Source organism: Lytechinus variegatus, chromosome 12, assembly GCF_018143015.1.
Source record: "Lytechinus variegatus isolate NC3 chromosome 12, Lvar_3.0, whole genome shotgun sequence".
Classification (NCBI taxonomy): domain Eukaryota; kingdom Metazoa; phylum Echinodermata; class Echinoidea; order Temnopleuroida; family Toxopneustidae; genus Lytechinus; species Lytechinus variegatus.
In genome coordinates, this window is record NC_054751.1 from 25,806,203 (window position 1) to 25,821,450 (window position 15,248).

The 15,248-nt window shown below is 34.7% G+C and overlaps 1 long non-coding RNA gene across 1 annotated transcript; it reads right to left on the minus strand.

Annotated features, from left to right (window-relative positions):
• Positions 1-10,648: 10,648 nt before the first annotated feature.
• LOC121425471 lies at positions 10,649-11,982 on the minus strand. The gene is made up of 2 exons (XR_005971497.1): positions 11,696-11,982; positions 10,649-10,731 (listed from the first exon to the last, which is right to left on the minus strand). It is a non-coding gene; the product is annotated as an uncharacterized LOC121425471 (long non-coding RNA).
• Between the last annotated feature and the right edge of the window lie 3,266 nt (positions 11,983-15,248).

Here is a 15,248-nt window from a genome sequence, read left to right on the forward strand (position 1 = left end):
CATTATGAAAAATATAAAGGCTTAAAACTGCAAGACTATGTTATACATAAATGTCTGCCTGGGCCCCGTTGCACAAAAGTTACCATTATGGTACACATTTAAAATGTCGGGCAACATACTGTCCACTGTGTTGTGTCATGTATGTTGGTAAATATATATATATATATATATATATATATATAATCATAAAAAGTATAATAATCATAAAAAGTATAGTAAATGCCGTAGAAATAAAATCATAGATTTTAAAAGGAGCATAGCTCTAAAAAATATATATATACAGTGCGTATCAAAAAAAGTTTACACTTTGAAAAAGCCCTGGGAATTAAAAAATATATAAGATGTGGGCAATTTTTCCACATATAACCTTGGGTTTGGGTCTCATCTATCCGATGAAAGTAAAAGTTTTGACAGAATGTTACACTTGAGTGAACACTGTCCATTTTTGTAAAGCTCGCAGAAATCTGTTTGCGCAGAAATGCTCGTTTTCACGCTGTGTCTAGGGGAAAGGGCGAAATCAAACCTACCCTGCGAAACATTTTTCACACATTTCCCTTGCACTTTTAGTCAATTGAAGTAAAACGGAAACATTCAAGCATTTTGAAACAACTTTGTCACCCAAATCGAAATTTCAACACTTAGTTAGCACAACCTTCACCCTTTTTGTGCCAGCTGGATCTGAGGACATAACTGACATAAACAAAAGTTTATGTCAGACATCTCCAGCATTTTTTCACTAAGTTTTTATCATTTAAAGTGGGTTTGCATTTCATTATTCATTAAATACTTGTTTCTCCACACTTTTCTTAAGCTTGCAATAATTAACAAAATGAAAATCAAGCCTAAGCCATTTCATGTAAATCACAGCTCAGTGTAAAGCAAATATCGTCCCGATGGCCTCGGTGTGTGGGGGAGTGGGGTGGGGCGAAATACACTCTTCGAAGTGTTTTGGGCAAGGAAAAAAGTCAAAAAAGGTAAAAGATATCTTCAAATCAATTTTACTAGCGAAATTCCACATGTTCTTCATTATTATGGTCTACTTTTATTCGCATAATCATTTCAAAGTTCTGCGCAAATCATTTTTCACTAACTTTTCAAAAGTAAGTGGTGCTCATTCAAGCGGAAATATTTTTCGACAGTTATATCGTCATTTGCTTAAATGGATCTGTACCAGTGTTAAAATGTGGAAAAATCTTCAGGATATTACAAATGTGTTAGTTTACAGGATTTTTTCAAAGTGTAAACTTTTTTTTGATACGCACTGTATATATATATATATATATATATATATATATATATATATATATATTATGGGCAATTATTATCCATCTGAGCAAATTTATTACCCAATTATTATTTTTTTCATTTCTGGACAGATTTTAACCGATAGTTGTGTGGACAGTATGTGGCCCAGTTACATTTTTTTTCGCCCAACGTTTTTAAGAGTGTAACTTTGCCATCTAATGGTAACTAACATGGAATCCTTTATTTTGATTGGCTGTTGAGTATCGTTACCATGGTAACTACCATTTGATGGCAAAGTTACCATAACTTTATGCAACGGGGGCTAGGTGGTTGAATATAACATTTTAACTCTCCTTTTGCACTTATATTTTTTTAAAGGGATTGTATTTCGCAAGAAGCTTATAGGGGATATAGTTATTTCCCGAGGGGAAAAATATAGCTTCGGAGGGAGTTGAAATATTATTTAATTAACAGGTAATATATGTTATAACATGATAATATTATAGTCGATAGTTGATTCGTAATGCCAATCGGAGTGTGCATTGGGTTTATGGTAAACTCGCAATGCTTGGAGTGGAACATTATACGGGGGACTTCTTGTCCAGCACGAACGAATGGTTTGTTGCCTGTCATGCTTGTGATATTGTACATTTTTGGGGGGCAAATGTGGACGCACGTACAGTATTTAAAAACAAGACAACATGACGAAGTGTCTCAACGGGTAACCAGACATGAATAAAGTTAATTTGTCCACAAATTTCCCCAGAGTTCGCCCCCTTTATTAATCGCTGCTGTTGAATCTCGACAACTATAAATCATTCCAAATCACTTTCCGTCCCTTCTCCCAACCAAAAAAAAAAAATCTTTATAACTGTCATGACCGATTGAGGCTACCAATCGACCTCGTGAACGGGCAACGTTACAAAAGACTCCTAGATTAATTTGATATTACTTGAAATTTTCGCAGAAATGCAAATAATGAATGAAAAAAGGAAAAGTTGGCAGACCAAATGCATCACCATCGATCTAAAGCAACACGTCCGAAGGCAAAATTATAAGTTTAAAGATTTAAATAAAAAAATATTCAGAGTCCTTGAAATCTTAGCTGTAAGCATCTGCAACTCTCAAGAAAAAAATCAATGTTTATAGAGAAAGTAACTTAATTTTTTTTTCTGAGAAATTTTATTCAAAATTAGCAAATTTTAGCCTTTTTTTATAAAAGAAAAAGATGTAGAGAATTGTATTCAGTCGAGATGAGGACAGATACGGGGTTGACCAGAGAACGGAAATGACGGGACTCCTATAATGAATAAATAAATGAATAGAAAAATGAATAAATAAGTAAGTACATAAACAAATAAATATCTGAATAGATGAATAAATGAAAAACCCATAAATGAATAAATAAACAAATAAATAAATTGATTAATAAATAAGTATATAAATGAAGAAAGAAAGAAAGAAAGAAAGAAGGAAGGAAGGAAGGAAGGAAGGAAGGAAAGAAAGAAAGAAAGAAAGAAAGAAAGAAATGAAAAGAAAGATTCCATGCTTGACATGCGTTATCATCATAATCATAATCCATATTTTATTGTTCGAAATATTTGACTGATCGAACATATTAAAGATATGGAATAATATGAAAATCCTATTCAAGCCATGAGTGAGGAATGGTAAAATCACGTGACAAAGATCGAATCCGGATTTTTTTCCTTGCGTATAAAAGAAATATAGAACCCTGTGACATGCATCCTCTTACATCGATCAAAACTTTAGCCCGTGTTTGGGCGCCTAAATGCAAATTTATTGCAGTCAGAAATTACGATATATCTCTGTGAGGGATTAAAAAGTACACCATAGCTTGAGGCAGGAAATCAGCATGCCTGCTAAATATGTGCATTCAAGATGGTACCCACGAAGTATGGTCACCCCTCTGTGCATTTCGATATCTCTCATCTTTATCTGTATTATAACTCTTCTTCAATTTCTGTTAACATCACAGAAATGTATCATCTCTTATTTTCAAAATACTTGTTTTATTTGGTTTAATTTCAAGCTATGGTGTTTTGTGAATGTAAAATCAATTACCTAGATTTCTTGTTTGCCTTGAATTGTAAATAAATATGTTTCTTTATGTACGTAGGCTAAATCCTTTCTGTAAACAGATCCCCTCCCCACGCACATGCGCTCACAAACGCACTTTTTTTCCAAAGAGGTGTGTGAATTCGAAATACAGATTTTTATCATTTTTTTCTTCTTGATTGTAAAATAAATTGAACGAATATAGACCTAATCCACTCCTTAATGAGCTGGAATCTTCACCAAATTTTGTGGATTTATTCAATTTGCTACTATCTCCCCTTATGCAATGATTTTTTTTTAAGTCGGGTGACTTACATTAGAACTTTGGATACGAAACTATACGACTCATGGTGATGGATGGGAGGGGCAGTCTTCCCTTAAAGCTATGCTTTATCAAGGGAACACAGGTATTAACGTTCGGGACTAAGTATTTAATACAAACATGATGTTATCAATGTTAGTTCATGAAACGAGTCTTTCTCCCTTTCTGTCTTCAACTACTCTCTCTCTCATCGCTCTCTCTCTCTCCCCCCTCTCTGCATGACTGTATGTCCTTCTCTGTAGTTCTGTATCTGAATGTACTTCATAAAACGCCATCTATCTGACATTCTCTCTCTCTCTTTCATGGCTCTGTTCCTATAATTTCTTACTACTTTCATCCGCCTCTCTCTCTCTCTCTTACGGTAGGACTATGAACCGATGATGAAGCGTAACATTGTATGAGTGCTCGGTGTAGACTCATCGAGGTCTCTGACTACCTCATCGCTTAATAGACCCAGACAGGGCGAAGAAAGACGTGTTTATAGCAACATTTGTTTCTGATCAGCCCCAGCACGAAACTCCAATATCATTCCTTCATAATAATCTCTCTCGTTTTCTCGATAATCGTCCGTTTCATGTTTGCCAGAATAAATATCAATCCAAGAGGGGTCTATGAGTAGTACAGGTATACAGCTTAACGAGAGTCAGGTGCGATATTATGTTATTTGCTGTCTCACCGGCAGTGGCGTATCCTTGGGGGCTCTTTAGATGCGCGCCCCTCTTTGGGGGCGACCCAACTGTATCGTAACTGGTGTATAGGTGGACTTTTTAAGGGGGATTCATATTTTAAACAAAATATTTGGGGCTGAATTTAGAGGTGAAATACACGTAGACAAAATTCAGACATAAAGTCTGAAAGTCTTCTATACCAGCAATGGCGATGGGTAATGTATGTAGTGAGAATAGTTATGAGTATTGTCATTTTGGGATGTAATTTTATCAGGTTCGGATCCAGATGGGAGCATACCCTTTTGGGACTAAAGTTCTACGTAACAAATACCCCAAAGACGAGAAGTGCCCCCTCCCTTGTAAGGTGTATGTCTACACCCATGCAATAGCAAAACAGTGCTATGTTAGTTCCATTAGAATTTTTGAGTGTATCTTGTAAAACAGTATTATTTCTACGTTAAGGACATAAAAACAAACTACGAAAATATATGCATGCTTTTCAAAACTTTGTTTCCCGTTTAACACATTTGCATTTACTGTATTGCTATGATTGATGACCACTCCACATGCATTCTGCATAAGTTTTCGTTAGATTCTCCATGGATTATGCCTACTCTTTTTAAGGATTACAATAACACTGAAATAAATCTTGTCGTCAAAAGAAAGTAATTCATGATATATTTTACAGCATGTCATTGGAATGATAAGACTCTGAAGAGCTATTGAGAATAAATATTACATGTGGATTTGTTAATTCATCCTACATCATTCATAAATGACTTATTTGTGATTGCCTCAGTGTAATATCATGAATATTGGAGGTTAGGCTGGGTACAGAGACAGATACAATAGAAGGGGATGGGGTGCAGGGCGTGCTTTGATGAGAACCCAAATAGAAGTAGAAGCACTTGCCGGACTTGGTTTTGGAAGAGTGGCATCTAGAGTTGCCACTAGGTGGCGGCATTGAACATAAAATTTTAAGGGGGACACGAAAAAGATTCACCGCGGCGTTAACAGCCCACCTCACCCCTCTCCGATCGCGAGCTCTCCCCCCCTACTTTCCCCCCTCCCTCACGCACACACACAGACACACCCACACACACATCCTCACACACATAGACATTCTATCCGTCTGAAAGACACTCATTTTATTTTATTAATTCTTCGCTCTATTCATTCGCGGCGGAAGCAAAAAAATTAGGGGGGTCCACCCAAAATTTTGGGATGGACACAGGTAAAAAATTTGACAAGCAAAGAAAAAAGTTATCAACAAAAGATTAAATCAAACTATCTATCAATCAATCAATCGATCAATTAGTTAAACAGTTTGAGTACCATAACACTTCAGCAATAAATAAATCAGCTGATTAATAAGTAAGTCAGAATATAATTAAGTAATCATCAATGAACCAATCGTTCGATTAGTTGTTCATAATGATATCAAATTACAAATTGTTACGTATCCATTGATCATTTGTTGAATCAATTGATTACAATAAACGATCATTAATCACTTCATCAAACAATTTATCAGTCAGGACAATCATTCATCACTTCACCAATCAATCAGTTGATCTAAATAACGATCATTTATCATTTCACAAATCAGTCAGTCAGTAATGAGAATGATGGTCATTAATAACTTAATAAATAAATCTAATAGTTGATTTGAATGGTAATCTTTATTTGCGTCAACAATCAATCAATTGGTTGCGCAGAATGATAACCATTTATCTTTTCTAATCAGTTGATCAGACCTCTTTGTGTGAAAAGCTTTGCATTTGTTCAGTTTTTATGTTTCCGTCAATATGATTTCTTTTTCTCTTTTTCTTTCCTGTAATACATGCATGTACGCATGGGTGTCGATCACGGGGGGGGATGGGGGGGATATATCCCCCCCAATATTTCAAGTGGGGGGATGGCCTGTATTATCATCCCCCCCAATAATTTAGGGTAAAAAATTATAATAATGATGATGAAAAAATGAAAAGTTTGATCATGATGATTATAGTATGCCATCAATCAATTTGTTTCCCTCGCAATTTGTGTATATTTTTATTAAATAAAAACAATCTTTTTCAGGACTATTAAACAGATGGGTGGAGGTTCAAGATGAAAAAGAATGAAATGTTCATGTATCTGATATTTTTTAACACATGACATAAAAGGACCCCAACGAAAATCAACTTTTGTTGATTGGGTGTTCCATCCTACCAGTGGTGAATAAATTAATTTAAATATCATTAACTCAAAAGGGTGGAAAAATAAACGGGAGTAAAAGGGTGGCAAGATAAATAAAGGAATGACGGTAAGCCCGATGGCGCACGAGAAGCCACACAGGTTGTAATTTGTGCTAGTCTTAATTGGTCCGAATCTGCATTTTATCATCATGCATTAAGAAGAATAAAGATATTGCCAGTCAGGTTAGATTTAAGAGAGAAGTTGTATACACAGAGGCGTCGATCCTGGGTGGGGGGGGGGACAGGGGGCGATCGCCCCACCAATGAAAATATTGGGGGGCAAACATATCGTTTTGCCCCCTCCCAATAATTCCGCATGTGCAACTAAAAAATAAAATAAGATTGTAATGCTACACTGAAATCAGCAAGCGAGATTGAGATACCAACTCGATCTTGATTTAAAATCATGCTCAAAATGTCTGCTTTTCAGATTGGAATATAAAAATTTTCAGCTCGCGCTTCGCGCTCGCATCATGTACCAAAACCCCATACTTTTCATGATTATATAGGTGAATATAATGTCCCGTTTTCAATTCTAAACCTCAAAAGAACTTTGATTTTGCAATAATCTTTTGTTGGATATATATCTTCCATTAAAATGTCCTTTTTTCCAGATCAAAATATCAAAATTTTCAGCTCGCGCTCGCATCTAGGCCTATTGTTCTTCTAGATACCCATCTTAATCATTGGTACCAAAAATGCTTAGAATATCAAGCTTTCAGGTCAGAATATAGAGAAATATCAGCTCGCTCTCTAGTGAGATACATGATCGACCCTCCTCATGAGTTACTACAAACAAACGTAAACAGGTACATTTTTCCTGTTTTCATGACATACTAAAAAATTTAGCTCGCGCTTCGCGCTCGCATTGTTGGTGAAGGTGAGATATGTGTCTCTTTCTCATGAGTTATATATATGTATACATATATATATTGTGATCGAGCGCCTTTGGAACGTTGATTCATAATTTTGCCCCCCCCCCCATCTGAAAAATGGATCGACGCCCCTGTGTATATATCATGCTCAATAAACAGATCACTATGTACATGGTCCAGTCAATTTTGTCATTTTTTCTCGGTATGAGTTTAGAATAGGCTTATACTTGTAACACAAATTGAATTTTCAAAAAAAATATACAAGTATAGTACACTACAACAATGAAGGAATTTCCAAGAACACCATGCATATTAACCACTCCCAAATGTCCTAACTTGTGATTTTATATAGTGGGGGTAATGTTGAAAGAAGAACAAGAACATTTGTGTCAATCATCCCCCCCAACCAAGAATACCGATCGACACCCATGCATGTACGCATATAGTAAGTCGACTATAATTTCTTCTTTTCCAAGGGGGATCCACAATTTTACAAGCTTTGCTTTTTAGTGGATCCCCCTCATTTCCATATCCATTTATGCTCTATATTATACTGTTTTTTTTTTACGAAGTAAGAATGCCCTTCTGTAAAATTGTATTTGATTTGTATTGTTTTATATGACTTTGTATTATGTTTTGAATGGAAATGAAATAAAAGAATTGAATTGAATTGAAAAAAAAAGATCATTCATCACCTCATCAATTAATGAGTCAGTCAATTAATCGATAAAAATGTTAATCGTTAATTACTTCATTAATCATTTGATCATGATAATAATCATTAATAACTTAATTATTCAATCCTATATGCCCTATATTTGCCAAAGTTTGTATGAATGATGATCATCAATAGCGTCACTAATCAATCAATCAATCAATCATTCAATCAATCAATCACTCAATCACTCAATCAATCAATCAATAACTCAATCAATCAATCAATAACTCAATCAATCAATAACTCAATCAATCAATCAATAACTCAATCAATCAGTAACTCAATCAATCAATCACTCATTCAATCAATCAATGAATCAATAACTCAATCAATCAATAACTCAATCAATCAATCAATAACTCAATCAATCAACCAACCAACCAACTAATTAAACACTCAGCCACTCAATTAGTTGATCAGAATGATGGAAGTTGATAATTTTATCAATTAATCATATTTATTTTTGCTCTCCAATTTCTTTAGAATGGGGGACCAATAATAAACTAGATTAAAATATCAATCCGATTGGTTTTAGATGTTAATCTATTCATCAGTCTATAAGTTCCGATTCGTCCCCCAACAACATATTTTTTTCAATTTCAATCCAATAAATTCAGAGAGTGAAAAGACATTATTTATCAACAAACAAACTTATTAAGACTTCAATTCCCACTGTATCATGGTATCGTGCGTTATTTAGGAAGTGCTGCGTGTAGGCTATCAGGGCCTGTATTCTAAAGTCTGGTTTAATTTACACACTAGTCTCAAATTGTGCTTTAACTATGGATAGCCAATTTTGACACTATAATCTCTAACAGGAGAGATTAATTTCGTTCGTACATTAAGGTATGCCCAATTCATTCGTAATTTTCTTGGAATGATTACTAAAAGATAATAAAAAAATAACAATAAAAAAATGAAAGATGATCAACATATCCAATGTAAATATTTTTGGCTTCCCATAATATTTTAATTGACACAATCACCACACTGCAAAAACTACGGTGTTAATCAACACCAGTCCGGAATCACCAAAGAAGTGTGAAAACAACACCGGTTTGGTTTTGGACTAATTCCAGATAGGCGTTTAGACAACACCAATGAGTGTTAAAACAGCATCGATTTAATTTCAAACCGGTATAGTTTTAACACTTCGCTGGTGTGGTCATATATAGATTCCGGACCGGTGTTAAATTAACATCGCAGTTTTTGCAGTGCAGAGAAGTATTGAAACAACACAAAATTTAAATCAAACCGATGCTGTTTTAACGCTAATTGGTGTTGTATAAACACCTTCCTGGTCAGTGGCGTACCTAGGATTTTCCACAGGGGGGGGGGGCAAATTCGTCCGCCAAAAAAATTGACAAGCAAAAAAAAGGTCTTCAACCACAAATAAAGGATTTCGTATAAAAAAAATTGACAAGCAAAAAACAAAGGTATTCAAGTTCCAAGGAGGGGACCACTTGTGGCTCGTCAGGGGGGGGGGCAGGGATACGACTTTTGCATGGGTTGTGACTCGTCGGGGGGCAGTCTGCTCTTCCCCCCCCCCCCTGTAGGTACGCTAATGCTCCTGGTGTTAGACCAAAACCAAACTGACCCTGGTGTTGTTTAACACTTCTCTGGTGTGGATATATAATTATAGATTCCGGGCCGGTGGTAAATCAACACCGGAGTTTTCGCAGGGCATATACAGTCATTCTTTACTGACAGGCTATACGCAGTCTGATAGAGAACTTGATAAAGGTTTATTTTCGCTTAACAAAAATGTAGAATAAAATTGAATTAAAAATAATTGAAAATTATTCAGTACATTACATAGATAAATCAATTTATTCCATAGTATTTATTCCCTGTTTACAAATTATTATAAAACTGTTGTAATTCAATTTGCAGTTCATACAAAACATTTATGATAATATGAAATCTTTTAAAAAAGAATACAATATTTTTATGTGCTTGCAGAAAAATTCCACAACATAATTATTGTTTCTTTCTACCTTTTATTTAAACAGAAAAATAAGGTTTGTCTTTCTGTCTGGAAATATACAATTCATGCACACCCTTGCCACGATTTTCCATCAGTCATCGGAACGTAGCCTGAACTCCACCGGGGAACTCTCCCGTGGGTCGCTTTCGACAACTCGATGTAAGACCCTATTGTTGAGCTGCCTGCCAACCGCACGATTTGGAGGACATAATAAATTGTATTTTATTCATGGGAATATAGCACTGGGAATTGAATGAATCCGGTAAGAAGAATGGATCTGGGTAGAAATATTCATTTAAGAGCTTGATGTATTGGTGTCGGACTTACGTGAATTTGTATAAGACTGTGAGAAAAAACACTTCTTCATGACAGTGAAATGTGACGCCGTGGTCCTATTATCAGGTTTGCTAAATTGAATTTGTAGATATTCAGATATTCAAAAATTATTGTCATGCTCAAAATAAAATGAAATTACATTGGCATAAAAATTATATTCCGGCTGTTGGTATACAAAGTGGATAGTCGAAAGAAGGAACACAAACCGTCACATCCCGCCGTACCGATATATAACGTCGTTAAACGTATATTTTATTCGATCTGTTTGAACAAAATATATAAAACAATAATAAGTCTTTGTTTACATAACTGATGTTCAGTGAATAGCATGTTAATAAATAAGATTGTTTTATCACACTGCATTTTGTTTCACGTGTAATTATTTCATTGTTTTTACACACGACACTCATTGTCTATTGTCCCTTAAAACAGTATAATCATGATTATCAAACCGAATTGTTATCGAAATTATTATTATAATTTACTGTCTGTTTGATCAAACTTGTCGAAAGAACAGAAACAATATCTGTAAAATTCTTGTAGCTTTGAATAATCACAACTTTCTTTAACTTAGTCAATTTCTTTTAGCTATGCACACGTTGATTTAAAATAACTTTACTTATCTTGCATATACTAGTATATAATTCAACTTAAATCATAACTAGTCTAGGCTTATATGCATTTGTTTCTAATTCTTTTCACAAACAGTAACAAGTGGCTATACTACATTAAATAATTCTTTTGCCAGCAATTAAAATACGACATGTACTTTTAGAGTAATAGCCAAATACTTTCTTAGTATACATCAATGAAGTTAAACATTCACTTGATTCTGAAATGATTTGATTTCAGATCAAAACTTGTTTTGATTTAGTGTCCATTATGTTTATCTGTTTATGTGAATAATATTCTTCTGTTATATCAAAATCATAATATCATTATTTTCCTTTTCATTAATTTCGCAAATAAGTTCTCAATACAAACATACAATTTTCACTTTCGTGGATCAACTCTTTCAATTAGCATAATTTATAATGAATCTAGACAAAAACTGAAAACCGGAAATCCGAAACCAGAACCGGGAACCGGGCCGAAAACCGGGTCAAAAACCTACACGCCCTGCTCTCATTCCTAAACAGGGCAAATCGAGACACTACAAATTGACTTTATTTAATTTATCTGACATATATGGAAAACATAAAGGATCTAATGAATTCAAAAACACTCTTTTCTGGCGGGACATAAAACCACGTTTAAATCACATTAAACAACAGAAAGTTTCCCCCAAACTGCGGAGGCCGATACTGGCGTCTGACTCCTGAACCTTTCAAAAATGGAGTGACACGTCAACGCACCTATGCACCGAACTTCACTAAGTGGACTTAATTTGCATAACAAAAATATCGTATGTCATTCTATACGGTGTCCTAAATAAATGAAGGGAAATAAATTCAAATAATTAAACGCTTTCAATATTGATATTATATAAATTCAAACATCTTTTCGCTGGCGAAACACAAAGGACAATATATAACATATATAGCATAACATTATATAGCATATGATAATGTTACCAGCTTTGATTGATAAAAAAAAGTTTTTAAAAATGACTATGAAGACGATAACTATGATGATGATGATGATGATGATGAATAAAAATGACAACCGTGGTATTGAATCAATGATGATAATAATTGTAATAATGATATCTAAGGTGATGGAATCACTTGATTATAACAACAATAAACCTATAGAATCATATGCAATAATCATTTGACGCTGAAAAAAATAACTGTATCCAAACAATCTTCATAATGACTGTATCGACTTGGTGACTTTTGGGGTCATCTATTCATAATTAGGTACAACGACTTTTTTCATCAGACGTTTATGCATGTACTGAAACAATCAATTTAAAAAAAATGGTATAATATTACAAAATCAGTTTGAATTTGATAGAATGATTGCACAGCAAATTTGTATGAAACCATGTTGAAAGAAAATTAAGTTCTACTGAATTCTAAATCAATCAATTGCAAATCAGTTGAATATAATGATGAGTGCAGAGGCCACCTATCACAAACAGAGCTGGAAACGGCAGCAACTGTTTCTCACTCCGCCAAGGGGAAATGGCCTCCAAGTCGAGGTCTCACAATGTTGTCGATTTTTTCAGATTTTTTTCTGACAAAAGGGGGTTCAACCTAATAAAAAAATGCGATCTCTAAAAAAAAATCAGACAGAACAATTAAGGGATACCCCTTCAACTTGAAGTGAATCGCATCTCCTAAATAGGGGATTCAAAGTGTGCATTTTAGGGGAAAATAGGGCACCCGCCCCTACGCCCCTCCGCGCTTACTTTCAATCAATGCAACGAGCTGTAAACATTACACTTCTCATCAGATACATCTCTACTCATCTGGGAGCGTCCTAGAACTGACATCTACATAATAGACAGAACATGACACCGACCAAAGAGTATGTAAACACCCATCGCCTTCCACAGGGGTGTAGTAGGTCATGATGGAGAGAGGGGGGGTGGGGATGGAGGGGACGGGCTTCAATCTCCAATCTCGTATGAATAATTTCCTTTGAAGACTATATCAATTATGAAAATATGATTTTATATACTTTTGCTGTCAATTTTCTAATCTCCGTATTATTTTCTTTGTTCATTTCTCCCCCCCCCACAAATTTCCTGCCCCTCACTCATCCAACCGCTTCACCGATGCCCATGTTATGCATCTCACCGACCCCCACTTTTCAAAGATGCGCTCCGAAACTACGCATCCGTTATCATCTATCTTACCATCGCATACCATTAATGCCAATGCTCTTCATTCATGTGTGTCTTCCAAACTATTTTCGACTCATGAATGGAATAGCGAGCATAGCCTTGATTATCGGCATGTCTATGCCCCGAGAATCCTCTGGTTCCCGTCTGGCTCTGGTGGAGTAGAGAGGCTACCGGGTCCCGTCTGGGGCTCTGGCGAGCTGCATTTCACGAAAAAAATTGTCACTTATTTCTGCTGACTGTCTGTGATAAGCTGCTGAAATCCTTGTCTGATTGGCTCAAATGCGTGTATCGGTCAAAATTCACTGACTAGTATAGCAGTAGTAGTAGTATAGTAGTAGTAGTAGTAATAGTAGTAGTAGTAGTAGTAGTAGTACCAGTAGTAGTAGTAGTACCAGTAGTAGTAGTAGTAGTAGTAGTAGTAGTAGTAGTAGTAGTAGTAGTGGTAGTATTAGTAGTAGTAGTAGTAGTAGTAGTAGTAGTAGTAGTAGTATAAGTAGTAGTAGTAGTAGTAGTAGTAGTAGTAGTAGTAGTAGTAGTAATAGTAGTAGTAGACTAGTAGTAGTAGTAGTAGTAGTAGTACCAGTAGTAGTAGTAGTAGTAGTAGTAGTAGTAGTAGTAGTAGTAGTGGTAGTATTAGTAGTAGTAGTAGTAGTAGTAGTAGTAGTAGTAGTAGTAGTAGTAGTAATAGTAGTAGTAGTATAAGTAGTAGTAGTAGTAGTAGTAGTAGTAGTAGTAGTAGTAGTAGTAGTAGTAGTAGTAGTACTAGTAGTAGACTAGTAGTAGTAGTAGTAGTAGTAATAGTAGTAGTAGTATAAGTAGTAGTAGTAGTAGTAGTAGTAGTAGTAGTAGTAGTAGTAGTAGTAGTAGTAGTAGTAGTAGTAGTAGTAGTAGTAGTAGTAGCAGCAGCAACAGTAGTTGTCTCGTAGGTCGAAATAGCAGAAATAAAAGTATTGGCTGTTGTTGTTTTTGTCTTTGTTGTTGTATGAAAACCAAGGAAGCGGTGAAAGTTTTATACACAGCTTTCCAATTTTAACTAAAGCATGTATAACTGGAGTAGTTTATCCATGCTCTCACATCGAAAATAACAACTACAAATTAGGTCAGCATAAATGATCAATCTGTCAAAGTCTTTAACGAAAGATCCTTCATTCCCTATTTTCCCCAAACCACAATCATCCTTTCTTTTGTTTTCTAGAATATAATAATATCATATTGCTCCCATAATGGAAACTATGAGTGCCTAACTCTAAACGCACTTCACGTTGAAATATATTGCACGCAGTAGACCACGGTCAAGTTTAAACGAATTGATCTTCAATCACTCCAACATAGCACTCTCTACACCTGTTAAACGTTCCTCAAAATAAAAAAGAAAATGGTATCACAAGCAGCAATAAAATACCCCACAAAAAGAATGGAATAATTTACTAGTGGTAATATCATTTTCTTGTGATGGAGAATATGAATGATTTCTTTGAAGAGTCTGGGGTTCAAAGGCGGATTATGTTTTCAAGGATTTTTAGAAAACTTTTGTTTTTTAAATAACAAATTTCAGCTTTCTATTATTTTGGTGTTTTCTTCTTTCATTCGAATAGATAAGTGATGTCAAGTCATTATTTCGTATTGTATATGTATTGTACACTTACACATTACACCGTTAATTATTATATGTAATATTAATTTGTATATGATAATGTTTTAACAATAATATATTGTTAATAACAACAAAATATTGATAATATCAATATTAACTTTTTTCTATTATTATCATGTATACTAAGAGTTGGTGTCTTTTACTTTGTACATTTTATAATGGCACGGCCCCAATGTAAATCAGACTATGTATCTGTTTGGGTTTTTTACCGTGTGAAAATAAAATTTATCTATATATCTATCATAACAATGCCGATGACAAGATAAAAGTGAAAATAAAACTTAACATAGGTTATGTTTCTTGTCTCCTCATATTTATTACTTATATACG